This window comes from Pinus tabuliformis, chromosome 4_1 (genome assembly GCF_031772625.1).
Source record: "Pinus tabuliformis cultivar Carrire ecotype Pingquan chromosome 4_1, CPIR1, whole genome shotgun sequence".
NCBI lineage: Eukaryota > Viridiplantae > Streptophyta > Pinopsida > Pinales > Pinaceae > Pinus > Pinus tabuliformis.
The window spans coordinates 892,288,914-892,310,015 of NC_142303.1; positions in this window are offsets into that span (position 1 = coordinate 892,288,914).

The window sequence follows — 21,102 nt, forward strand, 5'->3', positions numbered from 1 at the left end:
TGCATCTCACCTATTACACACGGGGGGTGCAATGCATACTGGAAAGCCCTTCTGTAGGGTGCAATGAGAGAGAGCAGACAAATGGCAAAAGCAGTTTGCTTGGTGGAAACCTAGAGAATCTTTTAGAAACTGCTCATATGACACTTGCCTCTCTGAATTTGCCCAGGGATGAGTAAGAGATCTGAAATCTCCAAGTGGAACCAAGAACTATCAGTGAAATGACACTAATCAAAATCCCAGAAGCTGACTCACTCTCTTGTAAACATCTATATAAGGATCCCTCATCCTAGAGATCCATAGGCTGGAATTTTGTAATTTGCAAGGAAGTGTTGTTGGTTTCTCTTTGAAGACATTGTTGGGTGATCTTACTTTGTATGAGGTGAAGAGGGCTTTCATGCTAGGAGGATGATGCTGGATTAGACAGCTTGGTTGTAATCGTCTCTTCTACTACTTCTATCAATAAAGCTATTTGAGTTTTCCTCCATATGTTTGTATATCTCTGAATCTTGTATTTGTATATGCATTTGTATGGTTAATATACATCTGATCCTATATTGTTTATGGTTATAGATCTCTATGATTTAATGGTATTTTGTTGCTTTGACTCTACAGGTGTTCTTTGAAGCGGGACAATTGAGAAAGGAGTGGCGAAAGCTCTATCAAGGGAGAGAGGAAACGAGCAAGGAGACTAGCGAAAGACTGAGGCTGGTACTCTCTTCTTCTCTCTCATCTATCTCTCATAAAGGAAAACACAAGTGACTTTAGTTTGTTTGTTTCTAAGATAGCTACACATCTTAGTGGGACTAGCAGCTCTCAATGGACACTATTTTTCCTGATAACAAAATGGAAACTCCATTGGGGATCGAATAGTTTGTTTGTTTTGTTACTGTTGTTTGCTTTATAAACCACAGACGGAGCCTGAAGTTAAGTCGGCTAGCCTTCGAACTGATTTTGTTATGAAACTACAAACTAGATCAACGCTGCTTCAGTCAATCTCCGGGTTGGCTTATGAACTGAACATCTAGCTTGCAAACATCCTAAGTTCCCTAGAGGTAGCTCAAATAACCTCATTAGATCAGCCCCTATACTTTGTGTTTGCTGACAATCATTAACTCAACCTAAATCCCTAAACTTAGCTACAAACTGTGAGTGAAAACCAAGTGCAGTCTTGTCCCTAGACCATCGCACTGTCTCTTCTTAGCAACCTGGATGCATCGCACCTCCCATGTGTTGCAGGTGAGATGCATCCCTGTTTCCCTGTGTTACAGGTGCGATGATTGACTAAGACTGTTTCTGCCTCTAGATTTTGGTTTTTTCTTCATTGTCTTCAGCTTTATTCAGTAGTTTTGTTGTCTATGATTAGTATATCTCTATTGAAACCATCTTCCTTTGCATTATTCAGCCTCCATCAGAAGGAATTGTGAATGTTTTTTATGTATTTTTCATCATTTACAGTTCTCCTTTGCAAATAGTAGCTTAATCGAATTGTCGTCCTTTGATTTGAAAGTGTCGCAAGTGTCATTTTCAATCAAGAAAAAGAGTGTCACAAAGCATTCCTCTTTTAGATAGTCGATTACAATTTTGCCATTGTATTTGATTTGAATCGTTAGTATTTAAAGTGTCGAAAGCAGTTTTAAAATCAAAATCGCAAAGTGTCGACTTGACCTTACTTTCGTTTTTTGAAAAGAAAATTGTTAGAACTGTCGCTTTGAAAGAATATATTTCAGATCTATACTTAGTTTTCTTTTTTTCATTCTCACATTAAGGAAACTGAAAAACAATACATGCATGTGCATTTGCATTAAGACTGCATGCTGAAGTTGATTTAGGAAAAGTGCATCTAATGTGTGCTCTCTGCTCTACGTTGAAAGAATTTTATTTCTCTTTCCTTAGTAGCTAGGATTTTCATTGCAAAAAGAAAGTAAACGATTGTTTATCATCTTAGATTACATATTTAGGAATTGTATATCTACATCAAGTGGTGAACCTTAAAGGAAAACTTCTTAAGAAAGATCAACTGTAAAATAAACTTCAATGAACATAAAAACGCTTTGGAACTGTTAGATCTGCTACATGTTGCTGATGTCCGAGGAGCAAAAGTAAGCTTGGTCCTTAGTTTTTGCTCAAAGAAGGTCTACACCAGTTCTCCTCGCCTTTCTCCGTTCCCTCACCCATTCCCCTCTCCCCTCCTTTACACATGCTTCTATCTAAAATCGCATAAAGCGCTTTTCCTTAAGCCCCAGGCATTAAAACTCTTAAACCCATATAACTACATGCCTTCGCGAAATTCCTAATACACCGTTTCCCTGTCACATCAGTCGAAAATCCGTGCGATCACATCCACGCCGTCCGATCAATCCCCGCCACGATCGGACAACATTCGCTTCCCCTGCTCCCGCAAATTGCTCGTGTGATAACTCATGATCAAAGCGGTTTCGTCACGTCCCGTCTGCCACGCATCGTGCAATGATTGTGATCGCAAGCCCTCGTACGACTACCACTCACCCCCAAAAAGTGGTGCGATCAATACCGCTTACCGCCAAAACCATAGTCCCCGCTCATTAACCTCCACGCATCTCTCCTGCCCGATAACTGTTGGATCTGTCCACCCGAGATCCAACAGCTTGCGATCACTTTTCTCCCATATCCTCCCGATACTTCCCCCCAAGCGCTGTCCGTCGTCCATCCGCGCGATCTAACAGTCGATGTCTCTCCTCCGCCCTGCTCGTACATCTGTCATGCAGTCCACTCACCCTTATCATGCCATGCACCCGAAGGACGAAGGCAACCATCTACCCGTACCTGGTGTATTTCCTCCGCAACCTCCACATTCAACAAACAGGATGGCCGAGAAGAAAAAGGACATGCCTTGAGCAGATCAACGCATTTAGTAGTTATGGAACTTCTTTCATACGACACTCCACCTGCTCGAGAAGGACAACAGAACATCCAATTCACAGGCAAATTTCACCAAAGACTCTATCAGACAGTTAAAGCGGTTGGTGGTCCATTATGACCCCTCCACGCATAGAATAGTAGAACATTTTGTAATCAAACTCTATATATACCAAAAAAAAAAGATGTAATCAGGGTTGATGGTTGTTGTTTTGATGTAAGGTTCAAATTTTGGAGACTGTAACTGCTTGGATACTTGCAGTGTCTCGTCAACATTTTCAGCTAATACAAGCTTCTTTTGCTGTTAATTGCTCACTTTCCATTTCTATTCTATTCTAGGTTGTGCTTGATTTGCATTTTCCCTGAACTCTTGATGTTTAACATTAGAGGGGTTGTCATCCCACCTCTGTGTTATAATATTGCATGTATCAGTGAATGTATTGATTAGGTTTCTTTTCACTTAGTGGCAGAGAGTTGCCATCCTGTCTGTTCACTAGGGAATTAGATTTCCAGACCTTTTTACTGGTTGCAGCTGGTCGTCACAGGGTCCTGTGCATCTGCTGGTGTGGTCAGTATTCTCCATATTCACCCAATCCTTAAACTATGAGTAATTGGTGGTCTAAAGCCTTGTAGTCTGGGGGTGTTCATGCAAGTCTGGAGTCAAGAAAAGTAGGAGTGGTTATCTAGCTTGAATATGCATCATTCCTTCCATTCATCCATTTCCAAGATCAAGTTGAGCTTCTGATGTCCCGAGCATCTCCGAGCTACAACCTAGGAGAGTTTCTTGGGGTGATAACATCGATTGGTGCCATTGCTGGGGAGAGGATATTGAAGCTCAGCTTCCCTGGGAGAACGACACAGTTCCATGCTTTGATGATAGACAAAATCTGGACACATTTCTAGTTGTAATCATCTATCTGGCGACTCTACTGGAGAACCTACCTAGTGGCGACTCCACGTTTCAGTTCTGGCTTAGTTTTTGAGGCATACCTGGAGAAATCCTCAGAAATCACCAGCTGACCCAGTGCCTGACCCCGAGAAGATTGCTAAGCAGAAGAAAACTTCACAGAAAGGGGCATCAGGATCAGGTAAGTTTGAGAAAACTTATACATCTCTGAAAGATAAGGTTATAGCTGAGGATATACAGTTTGAATATTTAGAGCCCAGCATTGTTAGTAAAGGGATACCTTCAGAGATTCATATAGCTCCTTGTTCAGTCAGTTCCCCTTTGGATCTCAGTCCAAAGAAAGCCTCCCATACAGTCCATCAATTTCCTTCATTTCTATCATCTATTCCATTACTTCCTATCATTCAATCTACCAGTATCCTTCCACATATCCCAGTCATGGCAGGCCAGCAAGCTCCCACGAAGATGGAAATAATTATAGCTACTAGGTATGGACCCCTGGTCTTGCCTGTTCCTTTGAATGCTATGCCTGCAGGAGAATATCATAAATATATGCCCAAATTCACTGGTACATAAGGGGTAACAGCTGAAGAACACCTTGAGTCCTTCTATAGTTATGCTGATAACTTAGATATCAATGAGGATGACGTGTGGATGAGAGTGTTTGTCCAGAGCCTTGATGGAGAGGCTAAGAAGTGGTTCAGAAAATTGCCCCATAGGTCCATAACAGACATTGAGGCATTGGATGATGCATTCCTAAAGCAATGGGGAGATATAAAAGACCTGCTCTACTACCATACATAGTTTGGAAACCTAAAGAGGGAGAATGGGGAATCTTTGCCTGATTTTAATAAAAGATTTAACTGTAAACTCACTTATGCTAATGCTTTTGACTCTGATTTCTGCCTGCTGGTGAGAGAAAGAAGATGTGCCACTCTAGCTAATATGCAAGATACAACACTAGAGGTGGAATCAAATATCATGGCCATAGAAAAGCTTAAAACACATGCTGATAGAAGAAGGTAGAGAGGTGAGGCTTCTTCTTCCTCTTCTTCATCTACAGATCCTAAATTGGATAAAATGACTAAAATGATAGAGTCATTGGCTGCTGAGATATCTAAGCTAAAATTTGAGCAGAGTTGTGGAAAAGCAAGGTTTCAAAACACATTTGTTCCACAAAACCCAAATCCATTCAGAAGAGAAAATGACTAGTTGCAAATCATTCAAAGGGGTAAAGAAGCAAATGAAGAACAGAAAGTTAAGGCTCCTTTCCAAAATGTAGTCATGGAGGAGGAGCAGTTTGAAGAGGAGGATGAAATTCATTGCATGGAAGATAAAGGTGGTGCTACCTTTTTGACATTGGCTGCATATGAAGAATCAGTATTGTAAGACCAAACCAGTCAAGAGTGGGACAAAGAGGCTGTTCTGCAGACTGGTGAATAGCAGAGATATAATCTGAGGTCAAAAGCAAACAATGTCAAGGAGAGTCCTGCCCAAAAAGCTGTTGTCCAGACAGAGTCACAGAATAGCAGACAGAAGAAGCTAGCAACTGATCCAGTCATCCTCAAAGCACCAGCTCAAGAGGTAAGAGGTTATGATAAGCCCCCTTCCCCTCTCAGTTTTGAGTCAGGAGTCCAGAAGTTAAAAATATCTGTGCCTCTGTTAGAACTTGTAAGGAGTGAATTTTTTAGAAAGCCTATCCTTGAGGCTCTTGAGCTGAAAGCCACATAAACCTCCATTGACTATGTCAATTTACAAGATGATAAACCTGCAGTTGTGCCTAGCCCTATGATTGAATCTGCTGATAATAATTCTCCATCATTTTATGTCTCCTTGACCATTCATGACAATATCCTCCACAATTGCCTGCTAGACATAGGGGCCAACCACAATCTGATGCCTAAAGCTGTCATGGAAGAGTTAGGCCTTGATGTCACTAGACCATATCATGATTTATTCTCTTTTGATTCAAGGAAAGTGAAATGTCTAGGGTTGATTAAAGATCTAGCCATTACCCTAACTTAGCTGCCCATGAAGAGTATGATGATGGATATTGTGGTGGCAGATGTCCCTCCTAAGTTTGGCATGCTGCTGTCTAGAGGGTGGATTAAGAGACTAGGTGGGACATTGCAAAATGATCTATCTTATGCCACTGTCCCATTTTTTGGAGGAGAAAGCAGGAGATTGTACAGAGAAGCACAACTGGCCTACATCATCAGTGATGAGAAGAATCCTTCTAATCATCCCATATATGCCTTGGACACTGATTTTGGAGCTTGTATTCTCCATATAGAAGAATCTCAGAATGCCTTAATACAGCTCAGGAAACAAATAGTTCAGGCCTAGGGAGAGCAAGGAAGTCAAGTTTGAGAGATGTTCTGTGATGGAGCATGTTCCAGGGAGACTGCAGGAGCAGGGGTGGTGCTGATATCTCCAAAACAAGAAAGCACACATCTGTCCTTTAAGCAGGCTTTTCAAGTCACAAACAATATAGCAGAATATGAAGCTCTGATATTGGGTCTCAATGCAGCTAAAGACAGAGGAATCAGAAACATAAAGGTGTTTGGAGATGCTGACCTTATCATTCAGCAAGTAAACAGAACATTTCAAGTGAAGCACCCAAGGCTGAAAGAATACAGAGATGAGGCATGGAGACTCAAAGATTCTTTTGATAATTTCTATATCTCATACATCCCTAGAGCCAAAAACCATCTTGTTGATTCCCTTGCTGTGTCTGCAAGCATGTTTATTCCTCCCATGCCTCCCAGACTAGTTTATGAAGTCCAAATGAAATATAGACCATCCTTGCCTGATAATGTCCAGCATTGGAAAGTTTTTGAGGATGACGTTGAAGTAAAAAGGTTTCTGCAAGTCATTTATGAATTTTCTGAAATGCAAATTGACCAAGAAAATGAAGCCTTGGAAGAAAATCCCCAATCCCAGCTTAGAAACAGAATTGGTATAGATAACATTGTCCAATTGCCTAGCAATCATATACCTAAGGGTCTGGTTCCACTAGAAAAGTTGATTGACCAAAATGATGTGCCACATAAGGCTGCCCAAAAAGAAGACCCATCTGCAGTCTGTAAGCACAATATAGGGAGTCCAGGTCGACCAAGATACATAAATCTGTCCACCCGCCTATCTGCTGACCAAATTGCTAAATACTGCAATTTAATGAAGCAATTTGTTGATGTCTTTGCCTGGGAGTATAGTGACCTGAAAACATATGACAAGAAGATCATCCAACATAAAATCCCTTAAGAGAAAGACACCATCCCTTTTAAGTAGAAGTTGAGACCAATAAATCCTTTGCTCCTTCCTCTGATTGAAAAAGAAATAAAAAAGCTATTGGCTACCAAAATCATAGTCCCTCTCAAATACTCAAAATGGGTAGCCAATTTGGTGGTGGTGAGGAAAAAAGTGGAGAAATCAGACTTTTTGTTGATTTCAGAAACTTAAACCAACGCTCCAAGAAGGACAATTACCCACTACCCAAGATGGAACATTTGTTGCAGAAGGTCTCAGGTGCCAAAGTGATGTCTTTCCTAGATGGATTTTCAGGCTATAACCAGATTGTTGTACACCCAGATGACCAGGAGAAGACTGCATTCACCACTCCTTGGGGCACTTTTATGTATTCCAAGATGCCTTTTGGATTGATGAATGTTGGAGCCACCTTTCAGAGAGCTATGGATATAGCATTTGTGGGGGAGAAGGATAAGTTTGTCCTTATCTACCTTGATGATATAACAGTATACTCTGGCAGCCATCAATACCATTTGTAGCATTTAAAGAAAGTGTTCCTGAAGTGCAGAAGGTTTGGGATTTCAGTCAATCCTAAAAAGTCACAACTTGCTTTAGAGGAGGGCAAGCTGTTAGGACATGTCATTTCTTCTACAGGTGTCGAAATTGACCCAGAAAGAGTAAGAGCAATACAGACCTTGTCTGTCCCAAGATCAAAGAAAGACATCCAGTCCTTTCTGGGCAAAATAAATTTTGTGAGGAGGTTTATCCCAAATTTTGCAGAACTTGTAAAGCATATTACCTCCATGTTGAAAAAGGGGTCAGAGATTAAGTGGACTGATTCAACAAGAAAATCCTTTGAGTCCATTAAGAAGGCTATCATGGAAGCTCCCACTTTAATAAGTCCAGATTACAGCAAGGAGTTCCACATATTTTCTTTTGCCTCTGAAGACACCCTTGCAGCAGTTTTATTGCAAGAAGATGAAGAAGGCTCAGAGCATCCAGTGGCTTTTTTTAGCAAAACATTGAGGGATGTTGAGCTGAGGTATGATATTATGGAGAAACAGGCATATGCTCTTATCAAGTCTTTAAAAGCTTTCAGAGTTTATATTCTGCATTCCAAGATAATTGCATATGTACCCTCTGCTTCAATAAAAGATGTCTTAACACAGCCTGATGCTGATGGAAGAAGGGCTAAATGGATTGCAAATTTAATTGAATTTAATATAGAATTGAAGCCCACCAAGCTTGTCAGAGGTCAGGGCCTTGCCAAGTTATTGGCTGAAGAAAATTGCAGAGCGCTGGACATAAATCTCATGGGTACAAATGCAGAAAACGGTCAAAAAGAGGAAGAAACAACTGAACCAGGGAAAGAACAGCATTAGCATTTAGGCTAGCTTCTTGTGATTGGTACTCTGCAATAGCTAACTTCTTATTGAAGCTAGAAATCCCTCCAGGCCTTAGTTCAAGCCAAACCAGAACTATTAAGCTCAGGGCAGCAAAGTATTACATACATGAAAATCTGCTTTATTGGAGAGACCCATCTGGAATGCTTTTGAGGTGTCTAGACAAGGAACAACCTATGTAGGTTATGCAGCAATTTTGTTCCAGCATGTGTGGAGGGCACCATTATTGGAAAACTATAGCCCACAAAATTCTCAGAGCTGGGTACTATTGGCCCACCTTGTTTTCTGATTTCTTTTCATTTGTTAAGTCTTGTGACAGGTGCCAAAGATTTGAAGGAAAATAGCGACTAAAGTCCCTGCCCCTAAAACCAATACATGCAAATGGTCCTTTTCAGCAGTGGGGCTTGGATTTCATTGGAGAAATCAATCCACATTCCAGTGGCTAGCACAGATGGATATTAGTTGCCACTGATTACTTCACTAAGTGGATTGAAGCAATCTCTACCAGGAAAACTGATCATAATGTGGTCATGAACTTTTTGACAGAGAATATCTTCGCCAAATTCGAGTGTCCACATAAATTAGTCATAGACAATGCAACAACCTTCAGGGCAAAAGAGTTGGTGGATATGTGTGGCTCAATGGGCATTAAACTGGTTCATTCCACCTCATATTACCCTTAAGGCAATGGTCTAGCAGAATCTTCCAACAAAACCATGATGAGGATAATTAAGAAGTTGTTGGAAGACAACAAAAAGAATTGGGATTCTAAGCTCAAATTTGCACTGTGGGCTGACAGAGTGACCATTAAGAAATCCACAAGCAATTCTCCATTTAGGCTGGTATATGGCACTGAAGCTGTATTCCTGATTCATTTAACTCTCCTTGTGGCAAATTTCCTACAAGAAGAACAAAATGAGGAAGAAGATATGGAAAAAAGAATCATTGATTTAGCAGAGGTACATCAAATTAGAGAACAACTGGTCGAGAAGTCAGCAGCACATCAGAAGAAGATCAAGGAAGCTTTTGATAGAAAGACAAAATCAGATAATTTCCAGGTTGGAGACTTGGTCCTGAAGTGGGATGCACTGAAAGAGAAGAAGGGCAACCATCGGAAGTTTGATGCTTTCTGGACAGGGCCTTTTATTATTTCTCAGATCAAAGGGAACAATACCTTCATGCTAAAAAGTATGGGAGGAGAAACAGTTTTTGATGGCCCAGTTAATGGGCGTTTTCTGAAAATTTATGTGATTTAAGGTCGTTTGGCCTTAAAGTTGTAAATATGTTGTTTTAGCAGTTTTAGTGTAAGCTCAGCTAGACTCCATGCCAAATGGAATACTAGGAAAATTTGCTAGTTTGTTTCACAAGAAAGGCATTGATCTACAAGTTCTTGAGACCTCACAGGGAGAGTCTCATCCCCAGAAGGAGCCAGTGTTAGCTCTGCTACATGTTGCTGATGTCCGAGGAGCAGAAGTACGCTTGGTCCTTAGTTTTTGCTCAGAGAAGGTCTACACTGGTTTTCCTCGCCTTTCTCTATTCCCTCGCCCATTCCCCTCTCCCCTCCTTTACACATGCTTCTATTTGAAATCGCATAACGTGCTTTTCCTTAAGCCCCAGGCATTAAAACTCTGAAACCCATATAATCGCGTGCCTTCGCGAAATTCCTAATACACTGTTTCCCTGTCACATCAGTCAAAAATCCATGTGATCACATCCGCGTCGTCCAATCAATCCCTGCCATGATCAGATGGCATTCACTTCCCCTGCTCCCTCAAATTTTCCGTGCGATAACTCTCGATCAAAGCAGTTTTTTCACGCCCCGTCTGCCACGCGTCGTGCGATGATTGTGATTGCAAGCCCTCATACGATTACCACTCACCCCCCAAAAGCGGTGTGATCAATACCGCTTACCGCCAAAACCATATTCCTACTCATTAACCTCCATGCATCTCTCCTGCCTGATAACCATTGGATCTGTCCACCTGAGATCCAACGGCTCGCGATCACTTTGCTCCTGTATCCTCCCAATACTTCCCCCCAAGCGATGTCTATCGTCCATCTGCGCGATCTAATGGCTGATGTTTCTCCTCCGCCCTGCTCATACATCTGTCATGCAGTCCACTCACCCTTATCATACCATGCACCCGAAGGACAAAGGCGACCACCTACCTGTACCTGGTGTATTTCCTCCACAACCACCGCATTCAACAAACAGGATGGATGAGAAGAAAAAGGACATGCCTCGAGAAGATCAATGCATTTAGCAGTTATGGAACTTCTTTCATACGACACTCCACCTACTTGAGAAGGACAACAGAACATCCAATTCACAGGCAAATTTCACCAGAGACTCTATCAGACAGTTAAAGCGATTGGTGGTCCATTATGACCCCTCCACGCATAGAATAGTAGAATATTTTGTAATCAAACTCTATATATACCCAGAAAACAGATGTAATCAGGGTTGATTCTTGTTGTTTTGATGTAAGGTTTAACTTCTGGAGACTGTAACTGCTTTGATACTTGCAGTGTCGCATCGGCATTTTAAGCTAATACAAGCTTTTTTTGTTGTCAATTGCTCACTTTCCATTTCTATTCTGTTCTAGGTTGTGCTTGATTTGCTTTTTCCCTGAACTCTTGATGTTTAGCATTAGAGGGGCTATCATCCCACCTCCGTGTTATAATCTTGCATGTATCAGTGAATGTATTGATTAAGTTTCTTTTCACTTAGTGGCAAAGAACTGTCATCATGTCTGCTCACTAGGGAATTAGATTTGCAGACCTTTTTACTGGTTGCAGATGGCCATCACAGGGTCCTATGCATCTGCTGGTGTGGTCAGTATTCTCCATATTCACCCAATCCTTAAATTGTGAGTAATTGGTGGTCTAAAGCCTTGTAGTCTGGGGGTGTTCACGCATGTCTGGAGTCAATCAAAGTAGGAGTGGTTATCTGGCTTGAATATGCATCATTCCTTCCATTCATCCATTTCCAACATCAAGTTGAGTTTGTGATGTCCCGAGCATCTCCGAGCTACAACCTAGGTGAGTTTCTTGGGGTGATAATAGGAAACTAACGCACAACATTTAGAAGTCTAGGCTAGAGATGTATTCCAGCATCGTAAAGCCTGGTAACTATCGCTTTCATCGTAGGTTGGGTGATTCCTCCTCTTTGAGACAACAAGTGCCGGTACGGACTTATGCTCCCACATACCATCGAATATATATTGGGAGACCATAATAGGCTACATCCTTTATCCTTAGGAAGTTGTGTCTGCCACCCTATTGATCGCAATGCACTAAACACAACATTCGGGAAGATTGACTGCCGTACCATAAAAAGTATTCTATAGTTTTGCGATTGGTTTGGTAATCCCTCTATCTAGATTTCCAGAGTAGTCACTTTCATTCCTTTTTAGACTCCTTAAAAGAAAAGCTCCATCTGAGCACTTGTCACTTTAGGCTCATTAAAAATCGAAGGCGACTAGAGTCATCTTTAGCTTTTTCTTGACTCTTAAAAATTGAAAAAGAAAGTTGTGTCAAAGCATCATAAAATTCATTTAATTCGGAATAACGTTTCCCCCCTTTTATTTTGAGGTTATCAAGTAATCCACAATCGTGGAAGAAAGTCAATCAAAACCCCGTCGTTCGCGGAGACTAACAAGTCAACTGTCTTTGACTCCGAAAATGAAACCATTCCGAGACAAGCGATCTCGTTTAACTGGGTCAAAGTCTCCTGGTTTGTTTGAAACTTGTGTTTCAACATCCCCAAATACTCCAGCTACTCCAACTATTTCTAGTACCCCTGCCTCTACAGAAGAAGTTCCACAGTTACAAGAGGACACTAGAACTGATCCTACTGTAATGGTAAACACATCTATACCTGAACCAGCTCCATCTAGGACTAATTCGGAAGGTTTTAACCCTCCAACATCTGTCATTGTAGAGTGTGTACGTTCTTCGGGACCAGAAATATTTTATGGACTTGACAGTCTGCCTCTTCCACCTGGACTGATTGCAATAGAAGAGATTGTGGAGGATATTCGATCTGGTACCCCACTGCATTTTGGAACTGGGATCCACCTATATCCTTCTAATTCATAAGATAGTCAACCTTCATCACAAGTTCCTATAGAATCACTAGGAAGTCTTTTGGATAGACGCAATATGTCTGAACAACCATTGACATCTAGGACTGTGTCATCCGATACAGTAGTAGCAGAACCTCCTGCCACTACTCTGACAATGTTCGCGGGTATACCATCTGTCCCAACTAGCTCTCAACCACTAGATGGAGTCCACCCAGGGACTATTTCGACAGTATGGTCTATTCCTGTTTGTTCGTCTGGAATAATTTCTGGAATTTATTATGTTGAATCTCAGCAAATTGATCCTCCACAATAGTATCAATTTGGGCAGTCCAGCTACAAGGACCAATTTTTCCTTTGAACACTAGATTACCGCCATATGGGGGGCAGTATGCCTTTTCATTGTTCCCTCCAGGTGAACGACCATATGAGAGTTCACAACAGAATTCAGGTCAAGCTAGAATTGTATCCAGTGGTTGGGTGCCAATACTGCCTCAATAGCCAAGAGTTGTATATTCAATGCAACCAAATCTACCTGTGTCGAATATTCCCACTACACCGACTATTGTAACGGTGTCACAAGTACAAGCGCTGCCTGTTGTATGTCAACCTCAAGTCTCTCAGGTCGTAATACAACAGCCTCTTGTCTCAACAACTCAACCACAATCGCCGATTAGTGGCTCCTTAACTGAAGAGACTCAGGCTCAAATGGGTACTATCACCCCTCATCTTGGTCAAACATCCAATATTGGATAACAGCAAATGGCTTCACAACCATGGCTGGTGCAATATCAACGACCGCAATTCCAGTAAGCTTACCGAGGACCTGAGCAACAAAGCTTTGCGGGTAATGGGCAGTCGTATATTCAAAACGGTCACCATCAATCATATCATAATGGTTATGCCCATCAACCTTATCAAAGTTATCAGCATCAAATACATTATCCTGGGTATGCTTCACCAAACCTGAATCAACAGTTTCCTTTCATCGCAATGTTGGAATTACCAGATCTGAATCAGCTAACAAATGATCTAATTGCTTACGCCCCTTGGTGGCCAGCGATTCCTCATAAACTTCCATCAGATATTCCTAAATTCAATGGAAATCTAGGTGAAGATCCGTCGAATCATGTGATGACCTTTCATCTGTGGTGTTCATCCAACACTCTCAATGATGATTCGATCAGGCTTCGCCTCTTTCAACGAACATTAACTAGTCCGACAGCAAAATGGTATATCGAATTGCCTAGAGCTTCATTCGATAATTTCAACGCCCTTGCCACAACCTTTTTAACCCATTTTGAGTTACCCATAAGGTACAAAACAGGAACGGAGATTATTACCAATTTTAAGCAGACGACAATCACTCACATATCTGATCATATTCATGAGTGGCGACGTCGTCGTCGAATGGTAAAAACATATGTTGCTAATCAGCTGCTAGCTGAATGGTTTATTAAGTCATTGTTACCTTCTATTACAGAATATGTGACTAAGGGGAGGGTTTTCACTGAAGAGCAAGTCATTGCTCATGTGCAATATCTAGACTTGATATATACTCAGTCTGGCACGCTCTACGACAAAATTCCTGATGCTCCTAGACCAGAATTTTCCGTTCCTCCTCCTCCTAAATGAAGCAAAAGACTCTCATGCTGGTTATGGCGTGATAGGTAGAACCAGCACGAAAACCATAAAGGCTACATCTAAGAAGGCCCGTATGGTTTCTGGTCAAAATGAAAATGGTGAACTTCTTGCCTCAGAGTTTAATGCCATGTCGACCAACAAAGGCAAAGAACCAAAGCAGCCAGGGGGCAAGAAGAAAGGGAAAAGTAAAAAGAAGAAACAAGACGATTAGTCTCCTGAAAAATCTTCTGCAAACCCTTCTAGGCAAAATAAACCTAATCAGCCATGTCTCATATGCGATGAGTACCATTGGACAAGAGATTTTCCATATAAAAGTAAGGTTGAGAAGTTTTTTAAAAGTTCAAAAACCTCAGCGGTATTGACTGATCCGTTTCCAAACCTAGAAACCAATCTGGTTGCTAGCGACAATGCTTCCCCATCCCAAGTGCTTATGTTGTCCATTTCGAAACAGCAAAACGATGCTTTGATATTGACAAGGAATAAATATTACGGGAATCCAGAGTTGTCAAACAACAAGGTTGCAAATCAAACTAGTAGTTTGACAACAACTTCAACCGAAGTTGTGCCACCCATCATTCCTGAGCTAACAATAAAGCTACCAAAGGGAGTAGTACACAAATCGAAATTTAATCCTCATGCCCGAGCAGCACAGAATTATAATATAGTAGAGGATCTGGCCCAATCGTCGTCCGCTATGTCGACACTTGAAGTACTGCAGAATTGCCCCTCCCAAAAGCAGGCTCTATTATCAGCGATAGGTGGGATTGACCCAGCGGATTCCAATCTCGTGGCCTTTAATCATAAAGGATTTGAACCTCAGTTACCAGCTCAACTCGCTTTCCTCATCCAAGTGAAAGCCCTCAACAAAACTGTTCATCGAACAATTATTGATGAGGGTGCATCTACCTACATTATGTCAATGAGTTGCTGGAAAAATTTAGGATCACCACCCTTGTCAAGATTATCAACAACATTAAAAGCATTCAACTGATGAACATACACCCCGTATGGGATTTTAAGTAACTTGCAAGTTGAACTGGGGGGCAAGACAATAGAAATTGATGTTGAAGTTATCGAGGGAAACCTCGATTACAATATCCTACTAGGAAGGCCCTGGATTTATGCCATGGTTTTTGTTGTATCAACTTACTTTAGAAAGATTGCATTTCCTTTCCAAGGAGGAATTACAATCGTTGATCAAAAAACCTTTTTCCCCAATAATTCACAAGTTATAGGAAGCATTCTGATGATCCATGGAAGCTCTCATTCGCTTCAAAATGTCAGAGTAGGCTTACTGAAAGACCCTACCTTGATGGGTGCTTTTCCCTACTGCCTCCGAGTAATCTGGCGGAAGTGGAAATAGTAGGAATCTGCAATATGATATCTTCCATTTAGAAGATTTCTGAACATTTTGTTAGCATGGATCATCAACAGGTTTTGCCTCCAAGCCCAATAGAGATTTTGTAGCGATCAATTTTCTCATCCTGGGCGGCAAAGCCAAATCAATGCTCATCGAGTGTTTGGGTAGATAGGTCAAAGGAATATGGCACCTCTTTAGATCCTTGGTCACATGTACATTCTACAGACGAAGGAATTATTCAGTCGATGATGATAGGAGAGGTACCATGGGAAGATTACCACCATCATTCCCATCTTCCAGATTACAACAAAGATTATTCCAACGACCTTGATCATCCTTCAGTTTTTGATTTTCTATCAAATACTGTAAATACGGTAGATTCCAAGCAAAATCTGTCCAATATTGAAGAAACTATCGCCATAAATATCTCAATCAAACCTAATGTTGTAGAGAATATTCATGTCGGCAAATATTGTTCTTCTTCAGAACTAGAAATATATTCCACTCTCTTTCGCAAATTCAGAGATGTCTTTGCATGGTCATACAAAGAAATTCCAGGCATTGACTCGAGCATAGTTGAACACAAAATCAAGATGTATCCAGATGTCAAACCAGTACGACAACAGCTTCGGTAGGTGCACCCAAAGAAAGCCACTACCATCAAGGTAGAAGTTGAAAAACTTTTACATGTTGGTTTCATTTACCCGGTTCCTCTAACTGATTGGGTATGGAATATTGTTCCTGTGATGAAAAAGCAAGGAATCATTAGAGTGTGCGTTGATTACAGGGATGTAAATCAAGCTTGTCCAAAGGACAACTACCCTACACCCTTCATCGACCAGATAATTGATGAATGTGCCAGATGCGAAATCTTTTCATTTATGGATTGATTTTCCAGGTATAATCAAATAAATATTCGCCCATAGGACCAGTCAAAGACTGCATTTATATGTCTGTGGGGCACATTCACGCACCGCAAATTACCTTTTGGTTTAAAGAACACAGGGGAAACCTTTCAGAGGGCTATGAATTATGCCTTCCATGACATCAAGAACATCGTTCAACCATATCTCGACGATCTTCCGGCTCATTCGCGAAAGCGAACTAATCATCCACAGCATTTGAGAGCTATATTTCTACATTGTCGTCACTACAAGATACGACTCAATCCACACAAGTGTGTGCTTTTTGTCAGTTCTGGTCGTTTACTTGGCTTCGTGGTTTCTAAGGATGGAATTCAACTCGACCCATGTAAGGTTCAGGCAATCATCGATATGCCTCCACCTTCAAATTTGCTTCAGATTCAGAAACTCCAAGGGAAAGAAAACTTTCTGAGGAGGTTCATTCCAACTTACGTTGAACTTGCTAAAGGTTATACGCGTCTTTTGAAAAAAGAAGTACCCTTCAACTAGGATCAGGTTGTGCAAGCTTCCTTTGATGCTCTAAAGGAATCCCTAATAAAAGCATCATTAATCTACACTCCTGATTATCAAAAAGACTTTAACCTATATCTAGTTGCAGCAGATACAACCATCGCAATGGTTTTAGTTCAAGAAGAAAATGGAATCGAACACCCTATCTATTATTTAAGCCAAAACTTAAATGATACAGAAAACAAATACTCCTATGTTGAAAAGCTGGCTCTTGTAGTTGTTCAAGCAGTACAGAGATTTTGACACTATATCCTCTTTCGCAAAACTACCATTTTATCAGATTGCAACCCTATGACTTACATTCTGTCACTTCAGTTACATGGGGGCAAATATTCAAAATGGATAGCTATTTTGCAAGAGTTTGATCTGGAATTCGTAAAATCCAAATCAAAGAAATCTCTAGTTTTCGTGGAGTTATTATGCGATTTCCCATCGTCATCCAACGATTCAACATCCAAAGTAACAATCGTGGATGAATCTTTGTTTCTGATCTCGTCAAGCGATCCGTGGTACAAAGATATAATCATCTATCTCCAAACCCAAACATATAGGCCTAATACCTCTCGCTCTGAACAAAAACGTACTCGATACCAAGCAAAAGACTACATGATCGTCGGTGATACGCTTTACCGTCGCAATATCGATACAGTTCTGCGAAGGTGCCTCACCCATGAGGAGGCCAAAAAGGTCCTGAATGATTGTCATTCAGGCACGTGTGGGGGGCATAAATCTAGTTACGCTACAACACAAAATATTTTACGAGCAGGTTACTTCCAGCCAAAAATGTTCAAAGATTGCATAACCGCAATCAGAAGTTTCCATGCTTATCAAATCTTCGACCGCAAAACCAGAATACCACCCACACCTCTGCATCCAGTATTTGTTGTTGGGCCATTTTCCAAATGGGGCATAGATTTCATGACATGTAACCCCACCTCGGCTGGGGGGCATGGGTATATCATAGTCGCAGTTGACTATTTTACGAAATGGGCTGAGGAGATGCCTACATTAAACAATAGCGGCGAAACAGCTGCTCTTTTCTTTTTCAATCATGTAGTCTCTAGGTTCGGTGTTCCAAAGGCTATAGTCACAGATCATGGATCGCATTTTCGCAATCACATGATGGTCGAATTAGCCTCCAAACTAGGATTGTCCCACGACAGTTCTACTCCATATTATCTGCAAGCTAAAGGACAAGTTGAGGCCATCAACAAAGTCCTAAAGCGCATGTTGCAAAGGATGATTGGAGTCCACAAAAAGAGTTGGCACCTAATCATGTACTCAGCTTTGTGGGATATAGAACCTCGGTAAGAAATGCGACCGGGTTTACACCCTTTCAGCTGGTGTATGGCCTGGAAGCCATCTTACCAATTCAATGTGAGATTTCATCTCTCAAGCTCGCAATCGACCTTCTCCCCGGAACTTCAAAGGAAGAGGCTCGTTTCTTGGAATTAATCCAATTGGATGAAACCTGTCATGACGACGCCTTGGCTAATGAAGCCCATAAGAAACGAGTTAAGGCGCAGTTTGACAAAAATGTCAAGCCCCGTGTCTTCTCAGAAGGTGACCTGGTCTTGCTTTACGATCAGGAATTCGATAAATTGGGAGCAGGTAAGTTCCAATATTTGTGGATGGGTCCCTACATTGTTAAATGAGTGTTAGCAAAATTAGCCTACGAGCTAGTAGATTACTATGGAATTCCACTGGCACAACCCCGAAACGGGCTGTACCTTAAGCGTTACTATGCTTGACTAAGTGTAGTAACCTCTTCATATGCTTTTGTTACATTTTTGTTTTCGTCAAGAGTGATCATTTTGGTTAGGTAATCCACTTTTACATTTGTTGCAGATGTCGAACCTATGGGAATCATTTGTTGGATATGCTGATGGAGCTAGTCGTAGTACACGGAACCTATCTTCTACGGCCTGGGCCATTTTTGATCCAAGCGGCGAGTTAGTGAGTTTCAGAGGAGTATGTATTGGTCGATCAATGAACAACATCGTTGAGTATAGCGTGTTGATAGAACTTCTCTCTGATGCCATCACATGTGGCATACGCTGACTTTTTGTTAGGCTAGACTCACAACTTGTCATCCTACAGCTTACTGGCATATATTCTGTTTGGAATCCAGCCATCTATTGTATGTTCCTAAGGGTCAGGATTTTGGAAAGGCAGTTTGATTCTATTCAATATCAACACATTTCCAGAAACTTAAACACATTAACTGATTCATTAGCAAATTATGTGTTAGATAGACATTTGCAACATTTATAAAAGAAAGCATTTTAATCAACATTTGCATCAGGATCATATAACTTAACCAAATTAAAGCTCCAAAACTCAAAAATATATATAACTGTTTATAGTTTATCAAAGATGTTTTGTGTCCAAGACAAAATCGGTCACATAACCTAAAAACTCAAAAATGCAGAAAAGCACCCTAGACTAATGGTGCTAGTAATAACAAGTCACCGCCTGTGCGATCATACGTAAGAGCCTAGTCCATCGACTCAGCACGCCAGTAGTATGGCGGTGTAATATCAAAGGTAACTCATCGGTCCTCACATCCTGAATACCAAGGGTGAGACCCTCAATCTGATCCTGCAACACTACAAGGGTCTCGGCTACATCCAAATCGCGAAGGACAACCCTCCCTACAGCCTCTCCTGCTGGAACGGCAGCTGCTACCCTCGGGTGTACTACTGGTCACACTGGTCCAATATTTGCACAAATATATGAGTTTGATTAGTCTTGACAACATTTAAAAGACATAAGAACATTATGAAAACAATAAACAAAGATATTGTCAGATCTTTTACCTATAACACCCCACTGCTTTCCAGCCGACAACACCAAATCTGGGTCACCCCAGAAATCCATCCCAGCATATGGATACTCAGCAAAGACCATCTCCTGACGGTTGAACCACTCAAAGAAGGCATTAGAGAATGAAATCTGTGACTGACCAGCATGTCTAGCCATAATATCGACCCATCTCTACATCCGTGGTTCCGTAGGTACTGGCGGTCCGAGTGAAATGTATTATGGTTGCATCAGTGGGATCTTCTCCAAGGCGAAAGCAATCAGAATAGAACCATAACCAAAGTTCTTAGATCTTCCATTTTTCACCTTGGTAAGCTATTATTTTATAACCAGAAGTACTGCATCACACCAGTTGAATACCTTTGGTTCAAGGCATTCCAGAGCATACTGCATATAGGACCTGTTGGCCAAATGAAGAGCTGCACTACCAGCCAATCTAACAAAGTTGAATAAGATAGTCCTCAAGGACCGGTCAGTGACATCTCGAATACTGATCTTGTCGTCCCTGCTCAGCTGAGAACCATCTCTACAGAATCAACGAATATAATCCCTCACGGATTCACCTCCACGGGCGGATCCTGATAGTGAGAGAGGGGCACCATGCCTCGATAAACCGGTCAAGAAGTAGATATCCTCAACTATCAAAGGGATGGATTTACCTCGAATGTGGAACACTTGGTTGGTAGGATCCCATGCATCGAGAAAATATTGCAACAAATTGATTTGTTACCTCATGCTAGATATGCAGAAGAATTTGAGCAAACCACAATTCCGCAAAGCAGTCACCGTACCCGGATCATGTAAAGAAACCATGTCCTCTTCTTCATGCTCACGTTCATGCCATGTAACAACCATCTTGATCCAATGAATGTCTGAAAAAAAACAAGAGAAGAATTAGGATCCTAATTCAGACAAAAATAGGCAAAATTTCCATGAAAAAAACAGTGCATAAACTTTTATTTTTGCGCCCATCGCACCCCAGCTGTGTACTAGGTGAGATGCATCCTGACTGGCCAATTGCCAGCTCAGTATGCATCACACCTTTTGATGTACATTAGGTGTGATGGGGAGAGAACGAATTTTTCAAACCCCAGAGGCCCAGAAGAACAGGAAAACATGCTCAAAATCAGAAAAGGAAAGAATGCAATTGAAGAGCTTAGGGTTAGCTCCTACCTGATCTAGACGGCGGTGAAAATAGTCCACAGAATCCCCCATAATCAACTGGTGAAAATCAAGGGGAAAAACACCTCCAGAGCTCCAAAAATCCCAAATTTGAATGAAATTGTAAAAATGAGAAGTAAAA